This window comes from Sorex fumeus, unplaced genomic scaffold (genome assembly GCF_029834395.1).
Source record: "Sorex fumeus unplaced genomic scaffold, SorFum_2.1 ptg000006l, whole genome shotgun sequence".
Lineage (NCBI taxonomy): Eukaryota > Metazoa > Chordata > Mammalia > Eulipotyphla > Soricidae > Sorex > Sorex fumeus.
In genome coordinates, this window is record NW_026606063.1 from 30,168,074 (window position 1) to 30,178,483 (window position 10,410).

Below are 10,410 nucleotides of genomic sequence, written 5' to 3' on the forward strand. Positions count from 1 at the left end.
TCCCATGATGTTCTTGAGGGTGGTGCTGAAGAGGTTGGGTGAAATGGTATCAGCCTGTCGAACCCCTCTCTTGACATGGATGATAAATTCCTGGTAGAATGGTGAGATCCTGTAGTAAATCCATAATAGAGTTCATGGAGTATCCTGATGTATTGAGTTTGAATGCTCTGTTTGGCTGTTTGGCTAGGGTTTTGATGACCACTTTTGTCTCAATAGAATCAAATGCCTTCTTTAAATCAATGAATGTTAGACAGAGCGGCATCTTGAACTCCTGAGAAACCTCAATGAGCTTGGTTTTCATGTGGATATGGTCAATCATGCTGAAACCTTTTTGGAATCCTGCTTGTTCGCATGGTTATCCTTCATCTAATGTTCTGCCAATCCTATTCAGGATGACTTGAGTGAACAACTTGTAGGCGACAGACAACAGGCAGATCGGGCAATGGTTGGCAGTGTCATGGATGTCTTCCTTCTTGTACAGTAGTACAGTCCTGCTGGTTTTCCACTGGGACAGAAACTTGCATTCAGAGAGGTAGCATGTGAATAGCTGAGCCAGTGTGTTGATGAGTCCTGATGGCAGGTTCTTCAGGTGTTCGGGTCTGACTTTGTCTGGGCCGGGTGCTGTTCACTTCTTTACCAATGAAATGTCATTTCAGATTTTGGAAGGGAGAACGCTGGGAACAACATATCCATCCTGCAGAATTTGGTATGTGGGCACCTGGACATGGCTATAGAATAGATCCGAGTAGAAGTCATGGGTAATCTTCTTATTGCCCTTCTGGAAGATGTGATAGATCCATCAGGATGTCGGAGGGCAGTCATCTTGATCTTGTAGTTGGTGAAGGACAGGCAGGCATTGTGAATGCTTTTCCTAGCTTCTGCTGCATCTGCCAGCACTGCTGCTCTTCTCTCTTTGAGGTCTTCCTTTATCACTTCTCTACACTGCTTTGTGAGCACAGACATTTGGACATTCGATTGCAGTTGCCTGAGGCTTGTGCCAAGTCACTTTGGCAAATGATCTCGAGAGTTTTCGAAGACAGGCATCTTTTTATGGTTATCTCTCTCAGCATTCCTCACACAATCATGGAGGTGCTGAACCAGTCGATCGTATTCCTCGTCAATATTGTCAACAATGGCATCTTCCCATGTTGCAGCAATAGTGCCAAAGAGCCCCCAGTTGGAGGTCGTTCTGGGAGTTCTTTTCTTAAAATTCGCAGTCCTTTCTCCGCACTCCACGAAGTAGAATTTTGCACGAAGGAGACGGTGGTCCGATCCCATTTGGAATTTTGGGACAACAGTGACATCGGTCAGGCAAAACTGTCGATTGAATATGATGTGGTCAATTTCATTGTGGAGCCATCCACCAGAAGATTCCCCTGTCCAACGTTTAGATTCAGCCTTCTGGAACTGTGAGTTACCACAGATGGTCTTGGTCAACGTGATGCACTCAGACAGTCTCTCACCCTGTTCATTCTATTCTAGGCCATGGGTCCCGATGTGGAGTTCTTTGGCTGATCTTCTCAGTCCTATCTTGGCATTAAATACACTGACAATGATCTTGTAGAAGATGTGTTCTTCTTTATAGAACTTCTTCAGCTCCATGTAGAACTTCTCAATTTCCCCTTCATCATAATTAGATGTCGGTGCATAGACAACAAAGATAGAAACTGCCTGCAGTGAGCCACTGGGCTCAAGTGTAAGTCTGATTCGGGTTGTCAGGCATTCAACTGAACCAATGCTCATGGCCAAGTTCGTGTTGACAAGGATACCAACACCACGACACCTCTTTTGTCACACATTCCAAGGAACAGTTCTTCTCCAGTGTCAAAAAAGGCGTGATGTGATTAATGCCTCCTCATCTCCGTCAGACCAATGATGTCGTACTTGATCTTTCGCGCTTATACCATCAGGTGCTCAATGAATGCATCCGATGCCAGCATACACTCATTGACAGTACAGTCATTTTTGTCTTTCTTCATTTTGGAATCTTAGTTTGGCCTTGAGATTTTATCAGCCTCTCCTTCCTCATCCTTCAATGACACTTAACTTATGAGTGTCATTGCTGGCTTTTTCAGGGTCAGGGGAATGAGACCCATTGTATTTACTGGTTTTTCTATATTGAATATGGCTCAGATTGCTTGCCAAGCTCTGCCGTGAAGGTGGGATATTCTCGGTAGCTCGCCAGGCTCTCCGAGAGTGATAGAGGCTTTTAGGGTGGCTTCTAATCGCCCTTGCAGGTGTTCCCGTGGTTCAAACCATATCTGAACCCTATCAAATATGGCACAGTAATCTTGGAAGATGGGTATTAAGTGTCTTATGATGTGTCTCGCAGCTGCAAAGTGGCCACGCAGTCCGGAAAGTATCCTAAAGTGTGACAGCAGCTGAATAGTGGAGGTTTGCCGATGAGGTAATTATCTGGTACTGGTAGGGTGGGTTTTCTGTGTGTAATCCTTGAGTTGCTGGGGGTTGGTGGAAACAGGCAAGGCAGAGAAGGGTGGAGCTTCTGGTTTTAATCCCTTGGTCTCCAAGATTGGTGGGAGCAGGAAGAGGATCTCTGTTCCTAAGTCCTGTTGAGCCTGGAGTCCAATGTCACAGGGTTCTGCTTACCTGGTATGTGGGGCTTCACTCATGCTTGAGTCTTTGCCCGAGCATCCAGAAAGTGTCATGGAGCATGGTGGCAGCTGGGTAGTGGAGGTAGTGGAATAAATTATATTATATAAGCTAATATCATTTAGACTATTGTTTTGGATTTATAAGAATATATTGAAGATTTGTATAAAATTGGTGGAGCATATTTTGGCCATACATAGGGGTGTTCAGGGGCTATTCTTGACTCTGTGCTCAGGAGTTATTCCTTAGAGTTCAGGAGCCCATATATAGTTATGGAGATCAAACTAAGATTATAGTAAAAGCAATGAAATAAAAACAAATGCCTTACTTCTTTGGTTCCTAATTATACAATTTTTAGGTAAAGAAGAAATATACTTACAAAGAATAGACAGAATAAAGACATTCTGGAAAAGTTTGGTTTGAAAGGTAACATGGAGCATTAAGTAAGCTTATTTACATAGCTCCTATCCTTGTCACAAAGATTTATTTCCCACTTTAAGACAGACAATAGGATGAGGGTCAGAGAAAATTCTAGGTAGTATTTATCACTGACTGCTTCTTTCATTCAAAGTAATTAATATGCTACTTTAGTATGTCTTAGGATGGTCTGATCTGGGCCTCAACAAAAGACCAGTTTGAGTGGCAATGATTCATATATACTGCATCTCTTTGAGAGGCACTTTGTCAGTTCCGTAAGTAAAATTACTTATCAAGCTGTAGAGATGAGAGCATACTTGAGGCACATAACTAAGAGTTGAGAGAATGTAGACATCTGGAAGGAATATGAGTGTCATATAGGCAAAAAGGAAACACAAAAAGCAAACCAGGATTGGATCAGGACAAGTTATGAGGTGCTCAGCACTCATTCTTCATAGATGTGGCCATGCAATGTCTTCTTAGAAGTTCATATAACTGATGTGGTAGATTCAGGAATGCTCTATGCAGACCCACCTCAGCCAGAGAACTCAGTCCCCACACCAACCTCACTGTAAAGAGTGAGGGTAGTGGAAGCCTCACCTTCTAGAATTATCCTGCTCCCAAGGAAAGTGCAAACCTAAACCCCCTTTCTATTTTGGAGAAAGTTGCTTCCAGTCATAGGATACTGCAGAACAAAAAGACAAAGAGCCAGAGAGATAGTATAGGAGTGAAGGCACTTATTTTGCATGCAGACCATCTCAGTTCTATCTCTGGCACTATATGTTCCCCCATTACCAGGAGTGAACACCAATCTCAGCACAGAGTCAGAGGTATCCTCTGAAAGGGTGTGGGTTCAACACCTCCCCCTAAAAAATTAAAAAACATTTTAAAAGATGAAAATCTTCTGGAGTCAGACGCGCTACCCTTGCACCACAAGGTGGAGCGATAGCACAGCGGTAGGGAGTTTGCCTTGCATGCAGCCAACATGGCAGACCCGAGTTTGATTCCTCCGCCCCTCTCGGAGAGCCCGCAAGCTACCGAGAGTATCTCGCCCACACGGCAGAGCCTGGCAAGCTACCCGTGATGTATTTGATATACCAAACACAGTAACAACAAAGTCTCCAATGGAGACATTACTGGGCCCACTCGAGCAAATTGATGAACAACGGGAGGACCGTGACTGTGAAAATCTTACCCCATTTGTTTTAACATGGGCCAGCCCTGTATGGTTCCAATCCTAGAGTTCTTTTAGCTAGGCTTGATGTAGACATGTCACAGGCCCTCTGGTCTTGCTGCCCATCTCTCTCCCCACACACTGCAGATGCCATATCTCTGAGTACAACAACCTACAAACATCCAAATCAGGGCCTTCTTCCCAGAAGCCCATACAAGAAAGCAAGTGAAGACCAGAAAGATGTTCCATCAACACTGGAAAGGGTGAGTCAGGAGTAACACCTCAGAGTGGGCATTTGGTTATATGGGAAACAGACTTGATTCTTGGAGGGTGGTAAGTTTGGCTATTCTACCTGTAGATGGAAAGTACTGGAGCAATCATAGATAATAATAATATAATTCCAGGGTACAGAAATTCTTTCTGGGTTAAACAGATATAAAGAACCCACTAGAGTCTTTGCTTTTGTTTCTAAGAAGCCCTTTTTTTTCTTTAACTTTTATGGGGCTTTAATTTCAGTGCAGTGGTTTTGTGTTATTCTCTCCTTAAAATCCAAGGCCAGAGAGATGCCTAACACGAGTTGAGCACATGCTTTGAAAGAAGGTGCCTGGGGTTCAGTCCTCTGCAACATATGCCCCAACTCCTGGCCCATCACTACCAGAAGTGAGAACTGAGCATCATCGGGTGTGACCCTAAAACTAAAACATGAAAATACACAATCTATATAAATCTCTCTCTCTAGCACACACGAATTTCCTACACTTTGACAGCCTGCTAAACCTCAACTACTATTTAAATCTTCATCTCACTACTGATGTTTTTAGAAGCACTTCCAGGTGTATGTATATAATGATCTGTATCAACCCATCTGCCCCTCTTTTCCCTTCTATTTTCTGATCTTTGTGCAAAGGTTCTCAGTACTCTGCTGTTTCTGAGAACATCCCAGGTTCATAGTTCATGGTCATCTCCTTCTCCCTGAAGAATGACGTATAAATAGTGGTCTCTGCAATTACTGGATGCCAACCAGAATTCACCACCCAGAGTTGTATTTGCCAGGACCTTGACATCTAATTTCCAGATTCCAGAACTATGACACACAATAATTGGTCGTTGTTCTTTTTAATTTTACTTTTTTGGGTTTTGGTGGCCACATCTAGGGTACTCAGGGCCTAATCTGACTTCGAGTTCAGGTGTGAGTCTGGTAGTGCTCAGGGGAAAATACGAAACCCAACTGGGGTCAGAGATACGAAGTAATCAATCTCCTTAACTCCTGTACAATCTTGCTAACTCCAGACTATGAGTTTTTATTTTATTGAAAATATTTTTAATTAAGTCACTATATGATGATATAATTTAATTACAAATATTAGTCATCATTGGGTTTCAGTTCTACAATATTTCAACACCAATCTTTTCACCAGTGTTTATATAGATGTGGGGGAGAAAGGGACTCTCGTTCATTGTTGTGAAATTGCCAACTGGTTCTTTATTGTGTTTCTGGTCCCTTAGGATATACTCCAAAAAGTGGAATTGGTGAATTATATAGGAGGTTAACATCTTGTTTCTAAAAAAGACTGGACCAGTTGACATTTCCACCAGCAGTGAATGAGGTTCACTTATATCCGCACCTTTTTTTGGATAACATTTTTTGATAACTTGTTAAAAATTTTTTATTAGTGAAACACCATGAGGTACAGTTGTAGACTTACAAATTTTTGTGCTTGGGCTCAGTTATACAATGATCCAGTACCAATCCCTTCACCAGTGCCCATTCTCCATCATTTACATTTTTTAAAAATTTTTGTTAGTGAAACACCATAAGGTACAGTTGTAGATTTACAAAGTTTTGTGCTTGGGTTTCACTTGTACAATGATCAAACACCCATCCCTCCACCAGTGCCCATTTTCCACCACCACAGTTCCCAGTATCCCTCCCACCCCCCATCTCCCCGTCTCACCCTGCCTCTGTGGCAGGGTATTCCCTTTTGTTCTCTCTTTCCTTTTGGGTGTTGTGGTTTGCAAAAGAGGAGACTTGTATAGACTATGAGTTTTTAAAGCTCTCCCATATTCCCTCCTACCTCTGAACTAACACACAGTTGGATCTCTCTGCATTTGAGTATCTAGTATCCATCAGGCTTCATACATGGTGATCTCTCTGCTCTGAGGAACACTGAATGAGACTTTCCTGTGAAAACACACAGCTCCCACTTCAGGTGTATACAGGCTCTCTGCCACCTTAGTAACAATGGGTGGCTGGGGAGGAGTTCTCTAAAAGTTGATTATGGGAAGTGGGAGAATCATATCAATGAACTGAACCATGTTTTGAACTGGTAGGCTACGGGTTCAACTGATGGCAACTCAAAACCCTGAGCATGCCTGGGAGCAAACTTCCTGCCCAGTACTGGTGGGTATGGCCCAAAGACCAAAAAAACAAAAGTTGATTAAGTCCAAACACCAAGAGATAACTGGGGGTTCAGTGTATTCCAATTTTGTTTTGTTTTGAGGCCACACCAAAACGCAGTGTTACTCCTGGCTCTGTGCTCAGGAATCACTCCAGGCAGGGTTCAGGACCATAAGGGGTGCCAGGGATTGAACCTGGGTTGACCATAATCATGACAAGTGCCATACCCATTGCTCTATCTCTCTGGACCCTGTCAAACTTCACTTTGAATGAAAACAGCTTCAGATGTAAGTGATTTATAGTAAGCAAATACTCAAATTTAAGTGGAGAGTTACAATGATACCTCTGTATTATGCTAAACAGGAGATTTTTTTGAATGTCGCTTGATCCCTAGGGATGGGTGCTGATGGCCTAGGAGGACAATCTTTTGATTAGAGGGGAGGAGAGCTTCAGTTCGACCTCACACTTCAGGGACAAGAAGTTAGATCCATCACTAATAGTCAATGAGTGAGTTCACCAAGCATACACTCTCCAAGAAAAATCAAAACGATGGTTCTAGAATGTTTCCATCTCAATGAAGACCTGAGATTTGGACAAAAGAGCTTGCAGAGAGAGGGCTTGGGACCACTAAGCCTTCTCCAGGTCAAATTAAATAAATTATTCTGATAATAAATAGTCATTTGAATAAAAGAATGAACTTTTGGGCTGGAGAGATAAATCAATAGGGCTGAATGCATTTACTGAATGTCATAGACCTGATCCCTTGAATTGCATTAGATGAGGAATTTATATTTAAAGTTACGAAGAGAAAAACTGGTCATCTTCTGTTGGGTTCCTGGTAATTCCAACATCCTGTTTGATCTAAGACTGCATTTACACTTTGTGGGAACTACACCAGGTATTACAAAAAAGGAGATCTTTTAAAAGATAAGAATTTTAACATTCATTAAATATTTTTAAAAGAGTGCCCAGGGCCCAATTTCTAACTGCCAGCATATTCACCTGAATGACTTCAATGGGAGGTGGTTACTGTAAATTAGATGGTAGGGGAGGGGGGCTTTACCCATCAAAGCTCAAGAGCAATTTTTTTCTCTATTTGAAAGAAAAAAGAAGAAATTTTCTTTGCCCAAGAAACAGGTGTGTGTGTGTGTGTGTGTGTGTGTGTGTGTGTGTGTGTTCTAAACACCCCAAAGGAAAAGCTATATGTCTTCTATCTGTTTGTTCCTTAGTTAATCACTTAATCACTTAACTTCCCGTTAGTCGTCGATTTGCTCGAGCGGGCGCCAGTAATGTCTCCATTTGTCCCTGTCGCGTGCTAGTGTAGCCCAATGGCATCTCTTCACTCCGGGAACATGAAGGATCTCAAACCGATCGTTCATGATCTTGACGAAGAAGTCTGACCATCTGGTAGGTGGGCGGCCACGTGGTCTCTTGACATCCCGTGGAATCCAATCAGTAACAGCTCTAGTCCAACGGTCGTCTTTAAATCTCATTACGTCTAGACAGCCGGTTTTCAACCCCTGAGCTGCGTGGGACGGGCACGGAAGCCCAGCTCTGGGCAACAAAGCTGAACGGCTCCAATTTCAAACAGGTACAGCCCGCCTCCAAGGGCCTGGGACCCTTTCTGGGCATGCGCACGTAGATCCAGCCCCTAGACAGCCGGTTTTCAACCCCTGAGCTGCGTGGGACGGGCACGGAGGCCCAGCTCTGGGCAACAAAGCTGAACGGCTCCAATTTCAAACAGGAGACTTTCCCAACTCCTCGCCAGTGCCAGGGACTCTTTCCGGAGCCGCAGCCGCTAACAGGGCCGCGAAATACTTTCCCACTACGTATGCCATAGGAACCATAAGCTACCTTCTTAGATGGAAACTTCTCTATTTTAGCTCAGCCACTAGAAACACAGTAGCCAATAACTCATAAGCCTATCTTAACTCACACTGCATATCAAGCAGAATAGTAACAGTGAACGTGAAGGACTAAACCACACCTCTCACAATGGTAAAGCAACGCAAAAGCCCACCAAACTTTCATATTGAAGAGTCTAGCCCAGATGACACCAACAGTACTGTAGTGTTAGACAACCTCTCTGACAAGGAATTCAGGAGGGAGCTACTTAGGATGCTTAGGGAATTAAAAGAAACAATGGAAAGCAATGCCAATAGAAGACAAGAGGATCTGAAGGCAGAAATGAGGAAAATGCAATCAGAAATATCAGACCTGAAAAATCTCGTAGGCGAATTGAAAAGTTCAGTGGAAGGCCTCAGCAGCAGAGTAACAGCTGCTGAGAACAGAATCAGTGAACTCGAAGATGAAGTTCAGAGACTCTCCAGAAAAGAGAGGAAATGGAAAAGAGACTCACAATTCGGGAACAGATGGCAAGAGAAGATCGTGATGAAGCCAAGAGGGGTAACATAAGAATTATTGGAGTCCCAGAGGTACAGGAAGAAAACCTCGATGAAGAAGAAACTGTCAAAGACATCATTGCTACAACATTTCCAGAGCTGAAGAAAACTTGTGACCACATTCAGGAGGCCCGAAGGGTACCAGCTAGAAGAAATCCGAATAAAAATACCCCAAGACACATTCTGATCAAAATGACCAAAACCTTAGACAGAGACAAAATTCTGAAAGCAGCAAGATCGAAGAAAGAAATCTCTTACAAAGGAGCATCCTTAAAATTCACAGCTGATTTTTCTGATGAAACCCTCATGGCCCGAAAACAGTGGTGGGACATAGTGAAAAAACTCAATGAAATAAATGCCTCTCCAAAAATACTTTACCCAGCGAGACTCTCATTCATAATAGAAGGAACAACACACAGTTTCACAGACAAACAACAGCTCAGGAACTTCATAGACTCAAAACCATAGTTACAAGAACAACTAAATAGGCTACTTTAAGGCAAGAAAGGCCCCTCAAATACACCAAATTTTAACAGAACAATGGGACAAAATCCCATAACAATAATCTCTCTCAATGCCAATGGGCTAAATGCACCAATTAAAAGACATAGAGTGGCAGGATGGATTAGAAAATTGAACCCAACATTCTGCTGCCTGCAAGAAACGCATCTCAATAGTCAAAGCAAACACAGACTCAGAGTCAAAGGCTGGAAAACAATCCTACAGGCAAACAGCTCCCATAAAAAAGCTGGGGTAGCCATCCTTATATCAGACCACATCGATTTCAGAGTGAGGAAGGTCATAAGAGACAGTGAAGGCCATTTCTTATTGATCAAAGGATCTGTACAACAGGAAGAACTTACAATAATAAATGTATATGCACCTAATGAGAGACCAGCAAAGTACTTAAAACAACTACTCATAGATTTGGAAAAAGACATCAATAGCAACACAATACTAGTGGGAGACTTCAACACTGCTTTGTCACCTCTTGATAGATCAACCAGACTCAAGCTTAGCAAGGACATACTTCATTTGAGGGAAACAATGGAAGAAAGGGACTTAGTAGATATATATAGGACACTTCATCCACAAAAAGCTGAATACACATTCTTCTCAAGCGTCCATGGAACATTCTCCAAGATAGACCACATGCTGAGCCACAAAACATGCCTCCATAAAATTAAGAAGATAGAGATTGTATCAACAATCTTCTCAGACCATAATGCGCTGAAATTAGAAGTAAATCACACACAAAAACAGAAAACTAAATCAAACACCTGGAAATTAAACAGTGCACTATTGAACAACGAGTGGATTAGACAGGAAATCAAAGAGGAAATCAAAAGATTCCTAGAAACGAATGAAAATGAGAACACGAGTTACCAAAACTTATGGGACACAGCAAA